General features: G+C 44.3%; 1 protein-coding gene across 2 annotated transcripts in view; it reads left to right on the top strand.

The window, feature by feature from the left end:
- The first annotated feature begins 6,613 nt into the window (after positions 1 to 6,613).
- Positions 6,614 to 21,919, top strand: part of SNAP25 (synaptosome associated protein 25) — a 99,737-nt gene continuing 84,431 nt past the window's right edge. Inside the window, exon 1 of one of the 2 annotated variants that reach the window (XM_005287406.5) lies at positions 6,614 to 7,216. The gene's annotated coding sequence lies outside the window, so the exon portion shown is untranslated. The remainder of the gene's footprint in view (positions 7,217 to 21,919) is intronic. The other variant, XM_005287407.5, reaches the window with a different exon arrangement.

The raw sequence follows: 21,919 nt of genomic DNA, 5'->3' as shown, positions 1-21,919 counted from the left end.
GGGCCTTCCTGCTCCATCATCGAAAGTTGGTTACTGATTATGGGTAAGCATTTTTAAAGCACCTATCGACTTAGGAGCCTAAATCCTGTTGACTGTCAATGGGACTTAAGTGCCTAAGTCACTTGGGTGCTTTGGAAAATGTTGCCCCATGTGAAAGCCCCATATGTAAAAGGAGAAGAATTTATAACAAATTATTATTTCTTTTATTGTAAATGGTAGATTTTTAAACCTCTCTCTCTCTCTCTTACACACACACACACACACACACACACACACACACTTCTTTCCACAAGTTCTTCTTAAATAAAGCATAGAGAAATAGAGAGCAATGTTGCCTTTCCTTATTTATCAGTGTCTCTGATGCTATATTTGATATATATCATTCCCTGAATAGCTAGTGGGATCTGTCACAAGCCCACTTTTGATGTTAGTAATGAATGAGTAGTTTATTATTTGTCTTGATGGTGCACCAGCATTGCTTTGATTGCATTATGGTCATTTCTCCTTTATGTGTTTATTTGCATTTAAGAAATGTTGAATAACTGATGCTGAAGTTTATCATCATTGGAAAGATCTAAATTAGATCTGCCACTATGCACTGATTTCATTGGTAAATATTCAACCAGCAATCCTTCATTACAAAGGTTTACTCTCTGAGTGAGAGCCTGCAGTCTGCAGTGAGCCCATGTATCCAGACCCTGTGCAGGGTGAGTGCAGAGTAATTGGGGGTGTGAAATCCATTCCCAACCCAGGGTTGCCACACAGCATCCCCTCTCCCCCCCACCCGCTATTCATGCTAGTTGGACAAGTTACCTGTGCCACGGGCTTGGTGTAATTGCCTTGCCAAGGGAACCCCCATGGAACAGCTTTGTGAGGCCCGGGAGCTGAGGAGTTTGTGCTGACCTTCCCTCCACACCACAAGCAAATTTTGCCATTTGTGAACTAATACCACTCTCGCCTATAATAAAAGATACTGCCTCACCCACCCTGTCACTCTCGTCTATAGTCTTCCATATTGAAATTATCTTCGCAGTGGTGTTGTAGTTAAGGTCCTCATCCTACAGTTCATTTGAGCACATATCTCCCATGGAAGTCTTTGAAAGCTTTACCTGAGAAAGGATGGCAAGACTAGGGACCAGAACTAGCTGTCTAAGGTTTGTAACCTGTCCTTTAAATCGGCTTCTGTACCCAATGACTGGAAGTTAGCTAATGTAACGCCAATATTTAAAAAGGGCTCTAGAGGTGATCCGGGCAATTACAGACCGGTAAGTCTAACATCTGTACCAGGCAAATTAGTCGAAACAATAGTTAAGAATAAAATTGTCCGACACATAGAAAAACATAAACTGTTGAGCAATAGTCAACATGGTTTCTGTAAAGGGAAATCGTGTCTTACTAATCTATTAGAATTCTTTGAAGGGGTCAACAACCATGTGGACAAGGGGGATCCAGTGGACATAGTGTACTTAGATTTCCAGAAAGCCTTTGACAAGGTCCCTCACCAAAGGCTCTTATGTAAATTAAGCTGCCATGGGATAAAAGGGAAGGTCCTTTCATGGATTGAGAACTGGTTAAAAGAGAGGGAACAAAGGGTAGGAATAAATGGTAAATTCTCAGAATGGAGAGGGGTAACTAGTGGTGTTCCCCAAGGGTCAGTCCTCGGACCGATCCTATTCAACTTATTCATAAATGATCTGGAGAAAGGGGTAAACAGTGAGGTGGCAAAGTTTGCAGATGATACTAAACTGCTAAAGATAGTTAAGTCCAAAGCAGACTGTGAAGAACTTCAAAAAGATCTCACTGAACTAAGTGATTGGGCAACAAAATGGCAAATGAAATTTAATTTGGATAAATGTAAAGTAATGCACATTGGAAAAAATAACCCCAACTATACATACAATATGATGGGGGCTAATTTAGCTACAACAAGTCAGGAAAAAGATCTTGGAGTCATCGTGGATAGTTCTCTGAAAATGTCCACGCAGTGTGCAGAGGCGGTCAAAAAAGCAAACAGGATGTTAGGAATCATTAAAAAGGGGATAGAGAATAAAACTGAGAATATATTATTGCCCTTATATAAATCAATGGTATGCCCTCATCTCGAATACTGCGTACAGATGTGGTCTCCTCATCTCAAAAAAGATATACTAGCACTAGAAAAGGTTCAGAAAAGGGCAACTAAAATGATTAAGGGTTTGGAACGGGTCCCATATGAGGAGAGATTAAATAGGCTAGGACTCTTCAGCTTGGAAAAGAGGAGACTAAGGGGGGGATATGATAGAGATATATAAAATCATGAGTGATGTGGAGAAAGTGGATAAGGAAAAGTTATTTACTTATTCCCATAATACAAGAACTAGGGGTCATCAAATGAAATTAATAGGCAGCAGGTTTAAAACAAATAAAAGGAAGTTCTTCTTCACGCAGCGCACAGTCAACTTGTGGAACTCCTTGCCTGAGGAGGTTGTGAAGGCTAGGACTAGAACAGAGTTTAAAAGAGAACTGGATAAATTCATGGTGGTTAAGTCCATTAATGGCTATTAGCCAGGACGGGTAAGGAATGGTGTCCTTAGACTCTGTCTGTCAGAGGGTGGAGATGGATGGCAGGAGAGAGATCACTTGATCATTGCCTGTTAGGTTCACTCCCTCTGGGGCACCTGGCATTGGCCACTAGACAGGATACTGGGCTAGATGGACCTTTGGTCTGACCCAGTACGGCCTTCTTATGTTTTTATGTTATGTTCTTATGTCTATTTTAGGGATTTATGTAGGCCTCATTACCATAGTATCTGAACTCCTCACAATCTTTAATGTACTCTCACAACACCTCTGGGAGGGAGGGCAGTGCATTTTACAGATTGAGGTCTGAGGCACCAAGAGGCTAAGTGACTTGCCCAAGGCCACACAAGAAGTCCATGGCAGAGCAAGGACTTGAAGCAGGGTCTCCCAAGTCCTAAGCTAGTGCCCTAGCTACTAGAGTGTCCTTCCTCTCTTTAGCTAGTGTCCAGCGAAGTCAATGGAAATCTCTCCACTGATTTCATTGGGCATTAGATCACACTATACGTTAGAATTTTCATTTTAAATCTCTGTTTATATCTTCACCGAATAAAGTTGAATTGAATCTTGGGTATGCAAATGAGCTGGGTTGAATCACAGATTCACTCTTTAAAAATATGGTTTTACTATGTTGTTCTATATCTGTATATCCTGAAGGTGTAAAAACAATGCAGCTCGGATCTAGTCAGGGCTGAAAATTTAATCAAATGCAGCCTGGAGTAGGTAGTTGCCTCTCTCATTTATGTGTCTCAGCCAAATTCAGTGTAAGATACAATGCGGCTATAAAGTGGACATAAAGGTCTTGATCCTGAGATGTACTGATCACTCACATCTCCCATGGTAATGCTCAGCTCCTCTAATAATCAAGCACAAAACAAATGTCAGTGGTTCATCATATTGATGAGACAGTTAAAAATAAGGGGAGTTGAATGGCTACTTTTTCACAAACATTACTCGGTATAGGCAAAATGTTCAAATTTGGATGTATAAGGTTAAACACCTAAGGCAGTATCTGAGTACCTAAATAAAAATGGCTCAATTTTCAGAACACTGACAGCTTAGCAGCTCTGAAAAGTAGGTCACTTCCATATAGGTGCCAAAATATGTATTTAGATGCCTAATTTTATGCACCCAGGTTTGGAAACTGGTAGCCTGTGTGTCTTCAAACATTCAAATACTCTGTGAAAATTCACATTCCAAAGGAGAAAAACCGGGTCTCTCTCTTGGCAAGTAAGTCAGGAGACTCTATTACCCGCCTATATATTTTCAAGCGCAAATCAATAAATCAATAAACAGGATATTTGTTTAAGGCATTTCAAAAATTCCTAGGCTTGGAAAATTTGGGCATCTATCAGTGGGCTCTGGATCAGGTCTTATGAGCACTGGTGTATATATATATATATATATATATATATACACAAAAATATAATATATATATATGCACAAAATATAAAACCTCCTTGTTAAAAATTCTACCCAGCATATCCTTGCAGCACACAAGCATTTTTGGAGGCTGCAGATGAGGAGAGAGATTATTTGTTTTTTTACTAGCTGGATAACTTTCACTATCTAAAACCAGAAATCTTTCTGATTTCTTGAGTGATGTATGAAAGCTTTGTGTTATGTATGAAACAAAAGTGGTTTTCACACTATCAGTGTGCTACAGGTTCTGCATTCAATATCCTCAGTAGACTCACTGACAATAACGTAGGAATCCTGTTGATAGAATGTACATTTGCATCCAGCAAAGCATGTTCATTTTCTCATTACTCATGGATTGTGCCTGCATGTTCTAACGGTTCAGCTTGTTGAATATTTTCCTGAATAACGATGAGGGAGCTGAATCATTCTTAGACCAAATTTCGGTTCTTATCTTCTGTCTCTCCTGCTACCTTGTTTTTAGGCCTTGTTTCCATCCGTTCTCATACTTACTATTAAAGGAATGTTTAAGTATGATCATAACAACGTGATAAACTGGTATGCAGCCACTTGTTCGTTTTTTTGAAAACCAAGTATCAGAAGAGTGCTCCTGAATCAGCTAAAATTTGCTTAGTTAGTGCTTGGCTGCAAAAGGCTGCCTCCTTGTATCTCTCAGAACAGATTATTCCACCTTTGTAAACAACATATAACATTTCCCTTACCCATATAACTTTAGACATAAACACAAGATAGATAGTTACTCTCATTAGGACTACTGGTCATTGTTCATGGTCTATTTAATCATTTGGTCTCACTTTGTTTTATTAAAATATGTGTGTGGTACAGTGGGGCTTGAAAGCACATTTTATATCCCAATCCAATTTTCTTACAATTGACCTTGTTAGTAATGTTTTTGTCTGCATAATGATATTCCCCATCTGTGACATCGCACTTTTTGCATGGATTTCCCCTTCCTTTCCCCTATGTCATCAAGTCTGCTGTTGGACATTTTTAGTTTTTCTAAAACTGAATTTTATGTTGCCATCAGCACCGTTTCCACACCCCTCCCCCAACTTTTGTTATAATGGACCAAATTCATCCAGGGTTTAATTCTAATGGGCTGCAATGCTCCTCAAAGGCATTCTTTGGAATGAATCCAAAACCAACCAGGATTTTGCAGTGCTACTGACCTAAGCAAAGCAAACTTGCCTTTTGTTTCACCTCTTTATTGTTAATTATTGTGTATTATTCATAATGATTAGCATTGCTCTATTGGAAATCAAATTTCATTTCAAAGAGCCTGTCTAATAGACTGTTTAATTTTTTTTTACTTTAGATTTGTATTGATAATTTACAAACCATAATAAATGTATCTGCAGACTCTGGATTTTTGACATTCTAGATTTTATCTAGACATCCGGAATCTTTACCTAATCAAAACAATGGATAATGGTAATACAAACACGAGCTGGATGGAAAATGGCTTGCTTTTCAAAATTGGCATTGCTGTTAATAAATCTTCTTATTAATTAGTTTTAAAGGGGATATTTTCCCAAATATTTTAACTGGATACATGAGATCTACACAGCCATAATATATTTATATAATATTCTTACAAACCTTAAACCTGACCGGTTGTTTCCTTTCCTGAGTCTTTCGTGTGCATAGACTATTAGATACTGTCATGTATCAGAGAGCCCCTCTTGTCTGAGAAATTCTTTGTGGTATAATTAGCAAACTTTTGATGTCTTATTTAAACGAGGACATATTTTTGTGCGAGGGGGTAGGAGCTGCTGTGATTGCCAGGCACGATCGACAATCACGTTTTTCTGTGGGGCACAACAGAGCATGGGAGGAGAAATCACCCGCATTTCTCTGTTCTCTCCCACTCACTCCACCAGACAACCATAATAGGAGATGCAAATACAGCTGCATAGCATTTAATCTCTCTCCGGGTTTTCCCTGCCACGCCAGATGAATTTGATTAGGCTAGAATTATCCCTAATCTGGGAATTGCATTTTGACTCAACAATATCCACACTTTATTAAAAAAAAGCCTGTGAATTGAGTGTCAGGATTTAATGTGTGCACTGAGCAGTTACCAAATCGTTTCTGGTTACAAGAATGTCTGAAGCTGGGAAATTAATGAAGCCTCTTGTCTTATATTTGTTTTAATTTTAGGTCTGGATGGGTCCATAAGAAATCATATCAATCTGTATAGAATAAAATTGGCGCTATAGTCGATGGCATGAGGGAGACCCTAGCACTTTATTTAAAAACAGCCAACATTTTGTATGAAACCAAAGCACTCTTCTGTGCATTTTGATTTCCACTTTTAAAATTCAAATTAACTAAGAGAGTTGTTCCAAATAGGATGTGCTCTGAAATGATCGTTCCATTAATTAATAATAAATAAGACCTTGTTTCTCTTGGAACGGATTAACCATTTTTATCCCTGCTGGGGGTGGGTTTGTTTTAATTGATGATGTTTTCCCCCAAACGATCAACTCTGTCGTGTGTCTTTAAATCTGCTTATTTGGTTGGTTTTGCTTTGAGGGGGGGAAATGATCAGATTACTACACAAAGACCCCCTGACATGATGCTCTGGAGAAAAAAAAAAGAAGACGACGAAGAAATCACATACAAAGATAGCAACCAACGTAGACTGGCCATATATGGAGTACCAGAGACTTCACAGGGATACCCTCTTCGGACCACCCCTTTGGCGAAAACAAACCACTACTGCATTCTTTCTCTGCCCTCCCCATCAAAAAAAAAAAAAGATTAAAGCAAAGCTTCGGTCAGCAGTTGTCCCCCCCCGCCCCCGCACACACACACACACACACACACACACACACACACAGAAAACCAGCGGCTGCATGCTGCACATGGATGATCACAGCCCATCACATGGTTCCTGAGCTAATTCTGGGGCCAGTTTTCTCTGTTATTAACTGGAGGGGAAATGCAAAGGATTGCAGTGCAGTAGCAGCATCTGACGACTCAGGCTCCCACAGACTACTCTCCCCCCCTCCTCCCCCCACCCCCTGATAGATGTCTATTAAAAGCTGCTGACGTGGGAAGGGACGGCCATCTTTGATGAGGGCACAGCTCCCGTTCCATTGAAGAAGGAGGCTTGGGGAGGTCAGGAGCGACTGTCCTTCCCTCCCAGCCGCAGCCGCAGCCCAGGGGCTGAGAACCCGCCGCCGGGCTGCCTGCACCGGACTCTGCAGAAGCCAAGGTAAGGGAGCGCGCCTGGACAGAGCCCTTTGTCCCCTGCCTAGAGCCCCGGGCACGGGGCAGGCAGGGCTGCTGCAGGCTGGGAGGAGAGCGGTAACCTCCACATCAGGTTATTTCTGCCCGCGGAAGGGGGCGGGGAGGGGGGAAGCTATTTATAAAGCCCTGTTTTCCTGGGATTGATCGTGGCGCCTTTCCACCCAAGGGGCAATGGAGCTGAGAACAAATAGCAGTTGCATTATTCCCCCCCTCCCTCCCCGGCTTTGGGGAATAAGGAGGTTGCGCCTCTTTCCCTGGGGTCAGCAGCCTCCATCTCCGCTCGGCTGCCCTGTGCACATTGCAGCAGCGGCTGGGTCAGCACCTGGGACAGCGGCGCTCGCCCGCAGAGGCCGAGCCCGGTTCAGCACCTCGGAGAGCGGCAGAGTCCGCGCTGTGCCGCTCAGCACCTGGGACAGCGGCGCTGGCGGGGGACCACCGGGGCAGAGCCGGGGGGCAAAGGGAGCAGCGTCCCTGTGACATACGTTGCAAAGTGCTGGGGGGGCGGCGCCCCCCTGCCTCACTCGCCCTTTCACACCCACCTCTACAGCAGCAGGCTTTGGGGAGGGGGGAATGCGCCCGTCCGGATCTTACTTATATCTTCCTCTGCCGCCAGCAGCCCGGCAACTGAGCCGTTTGCCCAAATCAATTGCTCGCCAGTTCCCTTCCTCCACCCCCTTCGCCACCCCACGCCCCCTTTCTGAATCCAGCAGTACCTGCCTTCCTCTCCACCCAGGGGCATGCCTGCCGAGCCGTGCCCGGGGGCCCCATAACACGAGTGTGCGCGCCCACGCGTGTGACTCCGGGCTGCTCGCTTGTCCTCGGTGCACTCCTGCACTGAACGGCGTTAATTGCTAATCCGGGGCTCGAACCGGGGACCGGGCAGTAGTTGTGGTTCGCGGATGTGCCCTTGGGCCCTTGTGTGTCCTAAGCCAGAGTCGCTCCCTCGCCCGTGCGCGGGGGCAGATCCCTTGTCTTGTTCGAAACCCAACCCAGGCGAGGGCGCCCATTGAACTATGAATTAACACCCCACCAAAGGAGGGGGGAGGGGGAGTCCAAGCCTGCAGCCTGTGCCCCGGTGCCTGGGCACTGCAGAGCTCTGCTAGCAGAGCGTGCCGGCTTATGTAACCCATTTGCTGGACTGCCCGGGCATTGGCGCGGCTGCAGCCCAAACCGTGCCATTTCCTGGGGGCAGAGCCCAGGCCCGTTGCAAGGGAAGTGAGTAACTTTGCAGGGGGTGGGGGGGGCGGTGAGCAAGGGGAGGTCTCCGCAGGGTAGGAGAAAGGACCGGGTGTGCAACGCTGGTTCAACTTCATAGGGCTGCGCTCCCGCGGCACGTCCCGCCCGCTCTCTTGCGTTGCTGCGTCAGAGGCGAGCTCCTGGCGCGCGGCTGCCCCATTTCCCGGCCGCTTCCCGGGGCGGGCAGGAGCGCGGCGCGCGGCCGGCTGGGCTCCCGGCGCGTGGGCGGGGTGGGGGCTCTGCAGTGGCGCCCGAGGCAGGGGGCGGGGGCGGTCACGTTTTTAAGGGCACGCTCGGGGGAGCGTCTCTCTCTCTCTCTCTGCCCCCGGGCTACTCGGAAAACCCGGGCGAGTTGCTGCACGTCACGTTGCCTTGGCTCCTGCAGCGGTGGAGGCAATCTCCTGGGGGGGCTGGAGGAGCGCCAGAGACTGGCTGAGCGGGGCCCCCAGGAGAAAGCCACCATCCCATGCACAGGGGCTGGAACTAGGGGGGCTGCTGCACCCCCTGGCTTGAAGGGGTTCCCACCATATACAGGGGTTGCAATTTGGTTCAATGGCTCTCAACACACACACACACACACACACACACACACACACTTCCAGCGCCCTTGATCCCACATTCACCCCGCATCACGCTTACCAGCCTCTTCAGTGTCACTTGCGTCTGCCAGGCAGGCTCAGGGCTGGATTCACCTTTTGTGGGCCCGGCGCCAAACATATCTGTGAGCCCCCTGGGGGTATGGCGCGGGGGGGGGGGGGTCGGTCCCCGGAGTGAGAGGCCGGCCGGGGGCATGGCATGGCAGGGGCGGCCCTGCTCTGCCCAGCCCAGTGCAAGGGCACTATTTACAAACCGGCAGTTGCCAGATGCACAATGGCCCGCCCGGCCCTGTGCTGTCAGCGTGCCCCTTCCCCTCCGGGGTGGGCCCATGCTGCCCAACACTGGAATACACCCCCCCCCGATTCCCTATGACCAGAGCCCCCACAGACTCGCTATGCCCAGCGTCCTCTCCGACCGTGCCACAAATGCACAGCGCCCTGCACATCACCACAACTGCCCAACACCCCACACAGAACCTCCACTCACAGAGATCTTTCCGGCTCCCTCACAGCCCAGGACCCTCTCCCCTTCTTCCCCCCCCCCCACCCGCCCAGGCCCTCCAGAGACCGACTCCGCATGCCCTGCCTCCCGGCCGGCAGCACAGCCAGGGCTGGTCCCAGGGCGGGGAATCGCCCTGGCCCCTCAGGAGTGGCGCAATCAGCCAGGCCAGGGCCTGTCCCGGCTGGGCTCTCTCAGAACCCACGTGCGTGGAGGGGTCCAGCCAAGCCCCCCACACTGCCCTTCCCCAATTGGCTGAGACTGGCCAGGCTTCTGCACCAGTCCTGGGCAGCTCAGCTCCAGGGAGACAGGTGGGGCCCCCCAGGTGGTGGAAAGCAGAGACTGCCTGGAGCTGGAGGTGCACTGGGATCTGGCCAGGAGGCAGAGAGAAGCTGGCACGTGGGGCCAGGGGGTGAAGAGGAACCCTTGGCCAGTGGGCAGACCAAGAGAAGCAAGTGGAGGAGGACCCAGCGGGCTGGCAGGGCCTTGGGGTGTAGTGGAAGCAGAGAAGGCCAGGGTCCCTTCTGAGCATGGGCCCGGCTCCATGGCATCACTGACGCTATTGTAAACCCAGCACTGGGCAGGCTACCCTGGAGATGTGGGAGATCAAAGAGCGCTGCTAGGAGGTAGGGAGAGCCCCCTCCCCGTCTTACCCTGGGCTTGCTCCAGCCTTTGGACAAATGCAGGATCTGGCAGGAAATTGCCCATGTGCTGGCTGGGTTCTGTCTGCTGCCTGCACTGGGTGGGTGACACTGGCATGAAGAGGATGGGTTTGCTCTCCCCTCCAGGCTGACCATGCTCCACCTGGTTTTACGCAGAGCAGGCAAGGCTTGGAAATGTACCTACCAAAGGGGTTGGGGGAGAGCGCTGCTTTACCAGTGCCTTGCAGGGAAGGTAATTTTCCAGGGCTTAATTTGTGCCAGCAGGGCCGAGCTCTTGTCACCTCTGGGCTTGGCAGTTCATACTCCCTCCCTGCCCCCCCAGCACCTCTGGGTGGCAGTTCATAGCCCCTGCATCTCTGGGCTTGCCAGCTCAGTTATAAAAGTAAAAAAATTGCTTGAGCCCCTGAACCTAATTGAGCCTGGGCATCTCTTTCATTACAAATTAAGCACTGTAATTTTTTCCTGCTGGCCAGTGCCAGAGGCAGAAAATGTGGTTCAAACTTCAGTGCTGACGTGGCAGCAGTTTCATCTTTCACTGGCACCGTGACTCTGGCCGGGAGCTGCGGTTGGCAGGGTGGAATGACATGACTGAAGCCCCTTCCTGGCAAGAGCCGGGAGTCCAGCAAGTCTGTTCAGGGGCCACGGGATATGTGTGACTGCCAGGGAGGGGAGAACGAGACCGCAGTGTGCTTAGCGGGGAACACACTGATCCAGGGAGAGACAAGGAGTAAAAACGAGCAAAAGAAGGAGAACAGGAAAGGCAAAAGGAGTTAGGAGAGAGAGGAGAAGGGGAAGAGAGAAACAAAAGTGTTGCCTTTCTGAAGAGGGTCAGGAATCCGGTCCCGGGCTGAGTTATTCTTGAAGTCCACAAACTGGTTCTAACACCCTTCCGCAGTGTCCCACCAGCGGCTTTTACTGTCTCTTTGTGCCCGAATCGTATTTCAAAATACTTTGCCAGGTGCTAGAAAAACATGGCTGGAAAATCTTTCAGTAGCACTGCGTGTCTTTAAAGAAACCCCAGACTCCTAAGATCAATTGCATTAACTGAGAAGGAAGAAGATGCTGCAGTAGAAGTGTGCGTGGGGGGTAAGGGGCAATCTCGCCCCCTGCCTGGTCCCAAATATTTGGCAACCTCTTTGTAACATTAGGAGAAGGAATTTCTTCAGAACACAAAACATCAGCGGCTCTAAACCAAAGAGGGGGGGGGGTAAAATATGAGCATTGCTATGCAGACAGATGGTCTTATTATTTATTCAGAGACAAGGGAGCATCATTTCTGGAGTTTCAAGGGACTCTTGCCGTCCACCTTTAAAAGACACAGCTGCCAAAATAGAGTTCCACAATGTCCCATCCCATTGCCAAGAGATGAAGGCTGTGAAAATTAGAATGAAGCATTTTTTTTTTGGTACCTCTGCATAGTGCAGACAGAGGTCAGCCAGGAGGACATTCCCTGTGTGTTCAATGACTTAGATGACTCAGGAGAATCAGTTTGTAAAGGGATGACGGACACACATCCAAAAAAAAAAAAAAAAGAAAGAAATAGATGGCCAGATTTTTCAAAGGCGCTGAACACTTTTTGCAGCTTCCATCGAACTCAACAAGAACTGTAGGGGCCTAGCAGCGTGAAGAAATCAGATCAATATTATTTAACTTACCGTGTAAACTGGAGCGAAGAGAAGGGTGGGTTTTTCAAAAGTGCTTAGTATTAGCCTAAGGCGGTTGCCTTAGGGAGTTTTACCATTAATTTCAGTGGGGGCAGAGCTAGTCTGATGCTGAGTCCTCTCGAAAATATCACCCTGAGGACTTTCTCTTTAATGAGAAAAAGAACTGATTTTTTTTTTCAGAGCAGCTTCCCTAAAACTGAGAGTCAATAGGCAGCTGTAGGTTTAAGCAGTAAGGACTTGATCCAAAACTTTCCGAAGTCAATGGAAAGTCTCCCACTGACTTAAATGAGCTTTGGATCCAGCTGTAACACTGAATTGTTAAGGCAAATTAAGCCTGGTCTCCATGCAGCTATTGTGCTGCTTTAACTATATCTAAATTTAGGGGAATCCACTATATCAGTGTTTCTCAAACTGGGGTTGCCACTTGTGTAGGGAAAGCCCCTGGCGGGCCGGGCCGGTTTGTTTACCTGCCCCGTCTGCAGGTCTGGCCGATCGCGGCTCCCAATGGCTGCGGTTCGCTGCTCTGGGCCAATGGGAGCTGCTGGAAGCAGCGTGGGCCAAGGGACATACTGGCTGCCGCTTCCAGCAGCACCCATTGGCCTGCAGCGGCGAACCGTGGCCAGTGGGAGCCGCGATCGGCCGGAACTGCGGACGGGGCTGGTAAACAAACCGGCCCGGCCTGCCAGGGGCTTTCCCCGCACAAGAGACGACCCCAGTTTGAGAAAAACTGCGCTATATCAATAGAAACACCTTTATACTAGTATAACTGCATCCACACTAAGGGGTTGTACCTCTTTAAGAATTTCTTCACCAATACAGGTAAAGTGGTATAAAACTGCGTAGACCAGCCTTTAGAAAATAAAATCTCTCTCTATAAAAAAAGATGACCATTTTTAATAGACTCTTTTATTTTTACTGATAAGGTGCAGCCAATGCATAGTAACTAGGACTATGGCTCATTTTTAATTAAAACATCATTTAGGGTCGGATCTTGTGCCATGGAGGACAATGGGAAGTTTGCCATTCATTTCAGTGGGAGCAGGGTCAGATTCTTACAGAACCAAGTTAGGACTGGGAATTTTCTTTTACAATTTGTTAATCGTTTCTCTCATGAGCCCAGGAACGTAAGATATTTCAGAGAACGAAGAAGTTGTGCAGCTATTTAGTTTAGCGCACATCTCTTATTTAGCAGTTGTACCCCACTAAATATTTTCTGTTGAATTTCTGCCTTACTTCTCTGTCATATTATTTGAAATTGTTGCGCCTTGATCATTTAATCCCGGATTTAACAAAACACTTAAGCACATTATTAACTTCAAGCACATCTTTAAATCCTGTGGACTAAGAGTATGCTAAAATTAAGCATGTGCTTAAGTGCTTTGCTGCGTTGGGGCCTTATTTCTGTATTTTGTAACTGATTCCCTTTGGGCCTGATGCTGCAGTATTTGCCTGGGCACAATTCCCATTCAGATCAGTGAATTGTTGGCCACGCGGGAGTACACGGCTAGACACTTTATTCGCTAGAGAGATCACCAACATTCTTTGTGTCTGTCTCTACTTTATCTTAAACGAAAACCTTTTTAAAGGAACACCTTACCAGCAGTGTAACACAAGTGATGATACCAATATTACTTTCATAAAGCATCTTTCCTCTTAAAGATTTATGAGCTGCTCCAAAGACAGCGGACTAGATACCTCCCACTCAGTCCCTCCAGATTCTCATTGGTGTAACTCCACAGATGTGTAGAGTGATTCTGGATCTACACTAAGAATAGACCGTTATGTACAAGACTCATTACTTCACCCACGGCTGAAATGCAGACCCCACTGGGGACACTAGAGCTGGCACGCCTACTCTTGAGCAAAGTCTAGAGCTCCTCTAGCCATAAATTGTCAAAACTGTAGCTCAGCAAAGCACTCGTCCATCTGTAGCCACCTTCCTTTCATCCCTAACTACCATCCCAAAGCGCCCCCAAGTTTGACAACCTTCCGTTTCTTACTTATTGGCCTTGCAGATCAGACTGCTGCATTGCACTGCAGCAAGAGCTTTCCTAAAGTCCACATACATTCATAGCTTCATCCCGTCAACTCCCGCTTGTTCCTTCATTCCGAAGCACTTACTCATGCTCTTCTTTATGTGAAGCCTATACTTAAAATCGGACCACAACTTTCCATACCTCGCCCTGTCCTGTCTCATTGTTGTTTCTAACATTTTCCTCCATAGCTGAAGTCAAATTTATAGGACTGGTAGTCACTGGCCCTCTCCTGATCTTGGATGATGATAGTCATTCTCCATAGCTAAGGTGGCAGGGCCCCTTGCATTATCAGTGCTATTTTTGTCTCCTTTCTTATCCTAAAGCATTTTTAAATTTTTAAAGGTTTTCCTTTGTCTTTTGCCACTTTCCTTTAGCATTTTGGAATGGAACTCCATTTTGGCTTGAAGAATGTAATTATGTTAATTTCCTAATCACCTTTTCAGTCATGAGCATGGCTGTCTGCAACAATAATCAAATAGGAATCAATGGACGTTATAATGAAATGTCAACTATGAGTTCAAATATCAAGGGGGCTTTAAGTCCACGCTCTAAAGAGAGAAGAGCTTTTGCAGTGTACTAGGGGCCTGGTCCAAAGCATATTGCAATAATTGGAAAGACTCCCATTGACTTCAGTAGACTTTGGATGAGGTCCTAAATGATAAGGCCATCCATATTTTAATTTCTTAATGATGAGAGTAGGGGATGGACAAGTAACAAAAAGATACCATTCCCAAGTGCAACATTTACTGATTGAATACATTATCCAAATGGAAACTGTGCACACCATTCATCTTTACAACAGGGCTTTGTTGCACATTTTAGCTATTTAAATTTTAAAAGGGCCAACAGAATGATCTGTGTACGCCTCATCTGAAATGTATTGTTATGCTGTAGTCCTAAAAAGAATAGCATTTATTAAAGCTCTATAGCTTTTCTTCATTGGTAATGATAGATATGGTATCTCATCTTATGCAAGAAAGGAGGTCGGATTCAAATTCAAATGAAAAAAAGAGGCACAAAGTAATTAATCATGGATGTTTCACTGTTCCTTTGGAAGCTGAATGCTCATTTGGCATTGACCAAACTGACTATTCTGGCCGCGTACTTGGGGAGCACTTAGGTTTTCAGTTATTCTTTTATTATTGTTTCAAGCTATGGTTAGTTATTGGGCCAGATCCTCAGCTAGCGTAACTTAACAGAGCTCAAATTGATCGACAGTCTGGCCACAACATTATTTTTCAGTCAACAGCTGCTGTTGAGTTTTAAATGAATTGGTAGTTTAGTCATAGGCTCAGAGGCCCAGATTTTTCAAGGTATTTCCTTGGGAGTTGGGCACCTAAATACCTTTAAAAATCTGGTCCTAAAATCCTACTCTTTTTGCATTAACATTTTCGTGAAGTTGATGTTTCAAATATTATTCTTTAACAGAAAGAGTTGAAAAAGTTTATATTTCTTATAAATGGTGATGATGACGGTAGGAAGAAAATGACGGTGAAGAAATATACACACCTGTACTGATTAATAAGATTATAATTCAGTCTTGGGTTCTGCTGCAGTCTTGTGGTATATAATATCAGCTGAACTTTTTAATGAGGTTAACAGCGATGAGCCAGATTCGGTTCTCTGTTACTGATGTGAATCCATCTGAGTTTCAGCGGATGCTGCTGGATTTACCCAACTGTTCAGAAGGTCAAATCAGAGACAAGAATCTGACCCTAGCTCTCTATAAATACATGCATACACAAGTAAATCTGTTCCTCTAGAAAGGGTAATGCATTTTGATTCCTTATGTTGACTTTCCATGTCAGTTTATTAGTCCTGTCTAATTCTTCAGTTTTGCCATTTTTCTTTATCAAGGAGATTTGACAAATATCTTCTAAATGACAACCCATATCACTGCCACATTACCGGATCTTTAAAAAAAAAATACATTTAACCCTTTAGCACCCACCATTTCTCATTCTACCAGCAGCGTGACTCAGCTGTTGGTGGGCTAAAGTAGAAAAAATGTATCATTGAATACATTTCTAACAGGAAGCAAGGGAACTGATATTTTATATGTATTTTTTTTATAATTATAGTTTTCCTTCTGTTTTTAATATGGCAAAATTATGGTGCCCTAAATATACTGGTAGAGGCAATATTATAATTATCATAGTTCTGTGTAATTGCTAATAACAAAAATGTGTTTGCTAGCCCGTGATTACAGAAGGACGTTTCACATATGCGATTTTTGACATTAATGCACGATTTGCCATTTCTTGCGCAAAAACCTACCAATTAACAGGGAGGTGCATATTACTGCTAAAAAACAGTACAGAAGCACTGCATATATTTTACCAGTATGCTACAGAGCATTTGCTAGGACATATTTGTAATTCTATGCTGATTGCTTTACTCTAATACCATAATAGCCTGATTCTGCAAAGTGCGGAGTGTCTGTTATCTCAGTTATCTCAGAGTCTGACCCAAAGCCCACAGAAGTCAACAGAAACACACCCGCGGGCTTCAATGGGCTTTGGATCAGGCACATATATATCACAGTGGGATGTATTTTCAAGGATCTCAGTATTATACAGTTTCATCTGCTGGCATTCTTTATAATGTTTGTGGATCTGAAATACTTTTAAATCAGAAGAAATTCTGGGGAATGTTTCTCTGGGTTGTGATCTGAGTGTACCCAAACAGGTCATTTCATTTGTTCTCATACAAATAAATCAACCAGTTGTAGAATAGGTGAATTGCTTGTTTTAATTTTTTCCCCCAAGGAAATCACAGTTTATAATGATGCCAGTACACATGCCAATTTATCGCTCTGCTTATAATATGTGTTTGCTCGACCTACAGTAGAAATCTATTTGAACAACAGAACTGATCTGTCAAAAACGGAATGACTGTTCATAGATGGATGTTTTAAAACAAAAAAAAAATGAACGTTATGGATTTCTACTGTAAATTAAACAAATACGTGCCCTTTTACTTGCTATATACCATGTGTATCCTAACAGACTCAAGGGTTAAGATACATCATATGCAAATGTTGCTCATATAATTAACCTCTTTTAAAGGAAAGCTACTGCAAACTGATTCCTGAAAAATGTTTTAGTTGCATCTACAGGATTAATTTGTATTGTGCTTTGCCTTGTTTTTTGTCAGTATTAATATTTTAGGTCCAATCCTGCTTTCATTCCTGTCGGTAAGAATTTTGCCTATTACTTCAAAGGCAAATAGGATAAGTTCCTTTCTTCAGAAAGCAGGGCATTGAAATTGATCAGCTGGTGAGAGTGCTTATATACCCTACATCTCTTAAAGCTCAGAGTTTGGTTCTTGGACTATCCACTATATTACAAATCATGTGAACAGTGAAATTTTATTCTTAATTTATTAGACACAAACATCTCTCTTTGCAATAGTTTGTTCTTGAAGGAAAAGCAAGCAACAAAATTGCTATTAATATAAATTTGGGCCCATGTGTACCAACTATTTTGTCATAGGAACCCTAGTCTAGTGATTAAAGCATAAGACTGGCAATCAGGAAATCTAAAGTCAGACCTGGGTCTGCCACATGTTAGATGTGTGTGACCTTGGACAAGTTACTTTGACTCTCTGAGTCTCATTTCCCTCATCCGTAAAAATGAGAATAATGGCCTACATGTTCAAAAAGTGATTTTGTTTTGGGTGCCTCACTTTTTGGCACCCTACCTGGGACATTTTAAAGGGGACTGATTTTCAGAAAGTGCAGCATACATGTGCTCTTAAAATCTGGCCCCTTTAAATTGTCTCAAGTTGGGCACCCAAAAGTTGAGACACCCAGAATATTTAGCCACTTTTAAAAATGTTGGAAGGAAGGTGCAATAGCAAGACGAAGTACTTTTATTAAACATTGCTAGGAATGTATTATATTTATGGTAGCATCAGGAAAAACTAATGGGGGAAGGGAAAAATAGGATGAAACATGTATAGGTCTGATTCTGATCTCACTCTGGTATATATCAGGAGTAATGCCACTAATGTAAATGGAGTTATAGTGGTGTTAAACCCATGTGTGTAAGAAAGAATCAGGACCTACGGATCCAGCCCTGACTAACTGACAGTGCAAATTCCAAATTGAGAACACTGCAGTTGAATATACAAGTTGAAATTTTCTTTCTGTGAGCATTTGAGCTTAACATTTGCTTTGTGCAAGTATTCATACACATGACACGCCAATGCTTGAAGGCTCTCAGAAAGCAAACCTAAAAGGTGTGTGAACACAAATCAAAATCCACTATTGAATTGCAGCAAATATCCACCAGAAAACATTTCCACTATTTGCTCGCCTGTATGAAAATGATTGAAATATACACATTGTCTCTGCACAGCCTTTTCATGGATTTCTTTAAAATCTTTCAGAGTAACAGCCGTGTTAGTCTGTATCCACAAAAAGAAGAACAGGAGTACTTGTGGCACCTTAGAGACTAACAAATTTATTAGAGCATAAGCTTTCGTGGACTACAGCATCCGAAGAAGTGGGCTGTAGTCCACGAAAGCTTATGCTCTAATAAATTTGTTAGTCTCTAAGGTGCCACAAGTACTCCTGTTCTTCTTTTTAAAATCTTTAGCATTAAGAAGTTGGTCCGATGAAAGATATCACCTCACCCACCTTGTCTCTTTAGCATTAAGAAACATTTTCTTGGGTTCTGCCACCCATTTCTGCCCTGGCTGAAAAACATTTCTGTCTCCTATCATAAGAGGGTGTTTTAAAGCCAGATTGGATGGCTCTCAGATGTGGTAGCTTTTGTTGTGGAGGCCTGTCAGTTTAGTACATTTTTGAGATGAGTACATCAGGGAAAAGACAGTGGGAAAAAAAACCCCTTAAGGCTTTGAGAATGTGTTGAGTATAATTTAAAATGCTATATAGACAACTTCTTTAACATAACACAGTAGGGACAGCTTGGTGCCTCTTTAAAGTTATTTTCTTTATTAGCAGGGGATTTTTCAGTCATCAGATCTTCTAGTCGTTTGTTTCTCAAGGATTGACTGTTCTTAATACTATGAGGTTGTTGTTCTGGGAGCAGGTAGCTAACTTTCACAGGTCATGCATCTGTTCTGAGAATCATTTGCTGAATGTGATAACGCTACTATTTAACAGGTTAATGACTAAGAATGCAAAAGGGCTGCATGGACAGTGAAGTGAATGTCCATTACTGTAGTACCGAAATGGCCAGATTAGCCCCTGGGGCATTTAATGCTGGTATATTAAGCAGCCTGGCAGATGGTAGTTATTGAACAGGCTAGTGGCATTTCAGGTTCTCAGAGGGCATCAGCTCTGTAGCCTTTTTGTTTCTTGAAAATGTAAAGCAAAAAGCTACTCTCTCTTCCACAGTGCTTTACCCCTACTGATGTCAGTGAGGGAGCCACACACATAAGAAGAGAAGGACTCGTGGATCCAAGGGGAGAAATTTAAATAATAATACTCTGCATTTTTATATGATCAAAGCACTGTACAGACATTAACCAACTAATCCTTCCAGCAGCCCTGTGAGGTGGGTAGGTTACTAGGATTGCCCCTATTTTACAGATAGGGAAACTGAGACAGAGAGGTGAAGTGACTTGCCAGGGCCATAGAGTGTTTAAGTGGCAGAATCAGTAGTACAACTCAGGACTGCCTGAATCTCAACCCTGTACTCGTTTCTCCAGACCACATCACTGTGATAGTAGTAAACACTGATGTTGTAGTAGCACCCAACGGTTCCAATTAGGCTCAGGGGCCCCATTGTGTTTGGTGCGTTCTAGAAAAGACAGTCCCTGCCCTGAGGGCCTTACGTGTAAAGACATAAGCAGGTGAAGGGTAGCAAGTGGGGGGACACTGTACAACCAAGTGAGTCTGGTGACGAATTGGCTCAGCTCTGTTAGTTCTATGAATTGCAGTCATTCTTTGGGTTGGGTTTGGTTTGGTTGGGTATGACCCCTGCCTTCCTGTTTTACCCATAGATTTAAAAGTCCATAAAAATGTCATCATGGGTTACAGTTAATTGTGTTACATTGTACATGCCATGATATTATTTGTAATTTTAATAAACTTGTTACCTACATTAGAGAATCTTGCATCTTGGACATTGACTGTGGGAGGTGGAAATGGCATTTGGTAGTCTAGACTTTTTTTAAAAAAATTACCTCTGGAGGAGGAAATGAAGCTGTTTTTTTGATGCTGCTCCTTTTCAGATGATTAGAAAAAGTATTCTCCTGATCTTTTCAAAATAGACTCCTTATGCCAAGTCACACCTTCCACCTCAACTGGTAGATGGTGGACTTGCATGTCCTATTTGAGAGCCAGCTACTGGACTTTCCTTCTCTCTTGGCTAGATGTTTGATGTACTGGCTCTCTCCTCTAACTTACTGGACCTCAGCAATTCATTCCCCTTCTGTCTTGATTAGTCTATTTCTCTCTGACATCCTCTCTGCTCATTTCTCACATACAGAAGATCCTCTTGTCATGGTTCCTTTGTTCCATGGATTAGGCACTGACCTCTGTGGCTGTCCCAGAATTCATTCTTCCATGTTACCTTTCATTTCTGCTTCAGATCCACTCCTATGCTCTATTGAACCCCACTGCTCTTCTCTGCACCATCCATTACCTTGATCATTACATTCTTCCTTACCAAGTTGATTCTAGAGTCCTGTTATTCTTTGCTGTTTCTCAAAATGTCCTCCTGAGGCTTTTCTTGTATTGCCCAGTTCTCCTACAAAAAAAAGTAGCTCTCAGAAGCTCTCTCTTTAACCGAGAGAAACAGCCAGAAGACATCTCACTGCACAGCACCATGGGACTGAGAGAGAAAACATGGGCAGAATGTTTCTGCTATAGTGATTAAAGGCAAGATTTTCAAAGCACTCGGTATCGATCTAACTCCGCTTCCATTGCAATCAAATTCCCATTGGCTTTAACAGGAGCAGAGTTAGGCCAGCACTTCTTAGCGTATGCACAATGTGTCTCAGGTGGCAAGTGATCAGGATTCATCACCAAATTTGGTCTGCTGGTTGGATCATTAGCTTCTCCATCCCAGCCCAGGTACTGATGGGGAGTACGATGCCAATGCTGATCCATGCCACCCGGGTCAGTACTGAGAAATTCTGAAAATCCCACCTCAGAGTCTTATTGTTCATCTCCCAATCATCTAGCAAGGCATCCAGATTGTAAACAGCAAGAGACAAGGACAAAGAAATCTTCTTGTGTTGACTGTATCTTTACATGCTAATTGGTCCCGCAACATACAATGCATGTGCGATGACAATTACTAGTTGTATGTTATGTATATCGTTTCTAAATGGCTAGTGTTTCATTGGTTGCTAGCAACCTGGTTTCTGTGGTTCAATTACTCTTGGACCTAGGTTTAAATAAGGAATAGTGTTTGGGTTACAAACTTCCTAGGTTACTGTGGTTAAATTGTGTATATTGTTTTGCTTGGTAGGTATTTTTTTTATTATTATTCATTCTGGCCTTTTTCCCTTCTAGACTAATTTACCATATATCCTGAGTAAAAAAAATGTAGCCAAAATTTTAGCCAACACCAAACCCACCTCTGAATTGGTTTGCCCATTGCTTTGCATGCAAAATTAGACATGCATCTCATTTGGAGCCCCAAAACCTGGATCTGGACATGCAGAATGAACAGCTGGAAGCCCACCTATCTAGTTTGCTTTTGCATGTGACTATGTGCAGACCCAAATCGGTGCATGCCCATTTTGGCAGATGCAATCAGTTGGATCCGCACATTTGGAGGCTGAGGCTATCCTGCCGTTTGGTGTGTGCATGTTCCATTTCTAGCAGAAATATTCCAGGGAAATTTTCCCAAACCTCCTTTTTTGGACCTAAGTCTGTAATCTGTCTGCCACTCAGAACTCCCATGGACTTCACGGGGAGTTCCGTAAGGATGATGCTTGCAAGAAACGGTACTTAAGGTCTGATAAGGTAGATATATCAACTTGATTTTTATAG

The sequence above is a fragment of the Chrysemys picta genome, chromosome 3 (assembly GCF_011386835.1).
Source record: "Chrysemys picta bellii isolate R12L10 chromosome 3, ASM1138683v2, whole genome shotgun sequence".
NCBI lineage: Eukaryota > Metazoa > Chordata > Testudines > Emydidae > Chrysemys > Chrysemys picta.
This window is presented reverse-complemented; position numbering and strand designations above follow the sequence as displayed.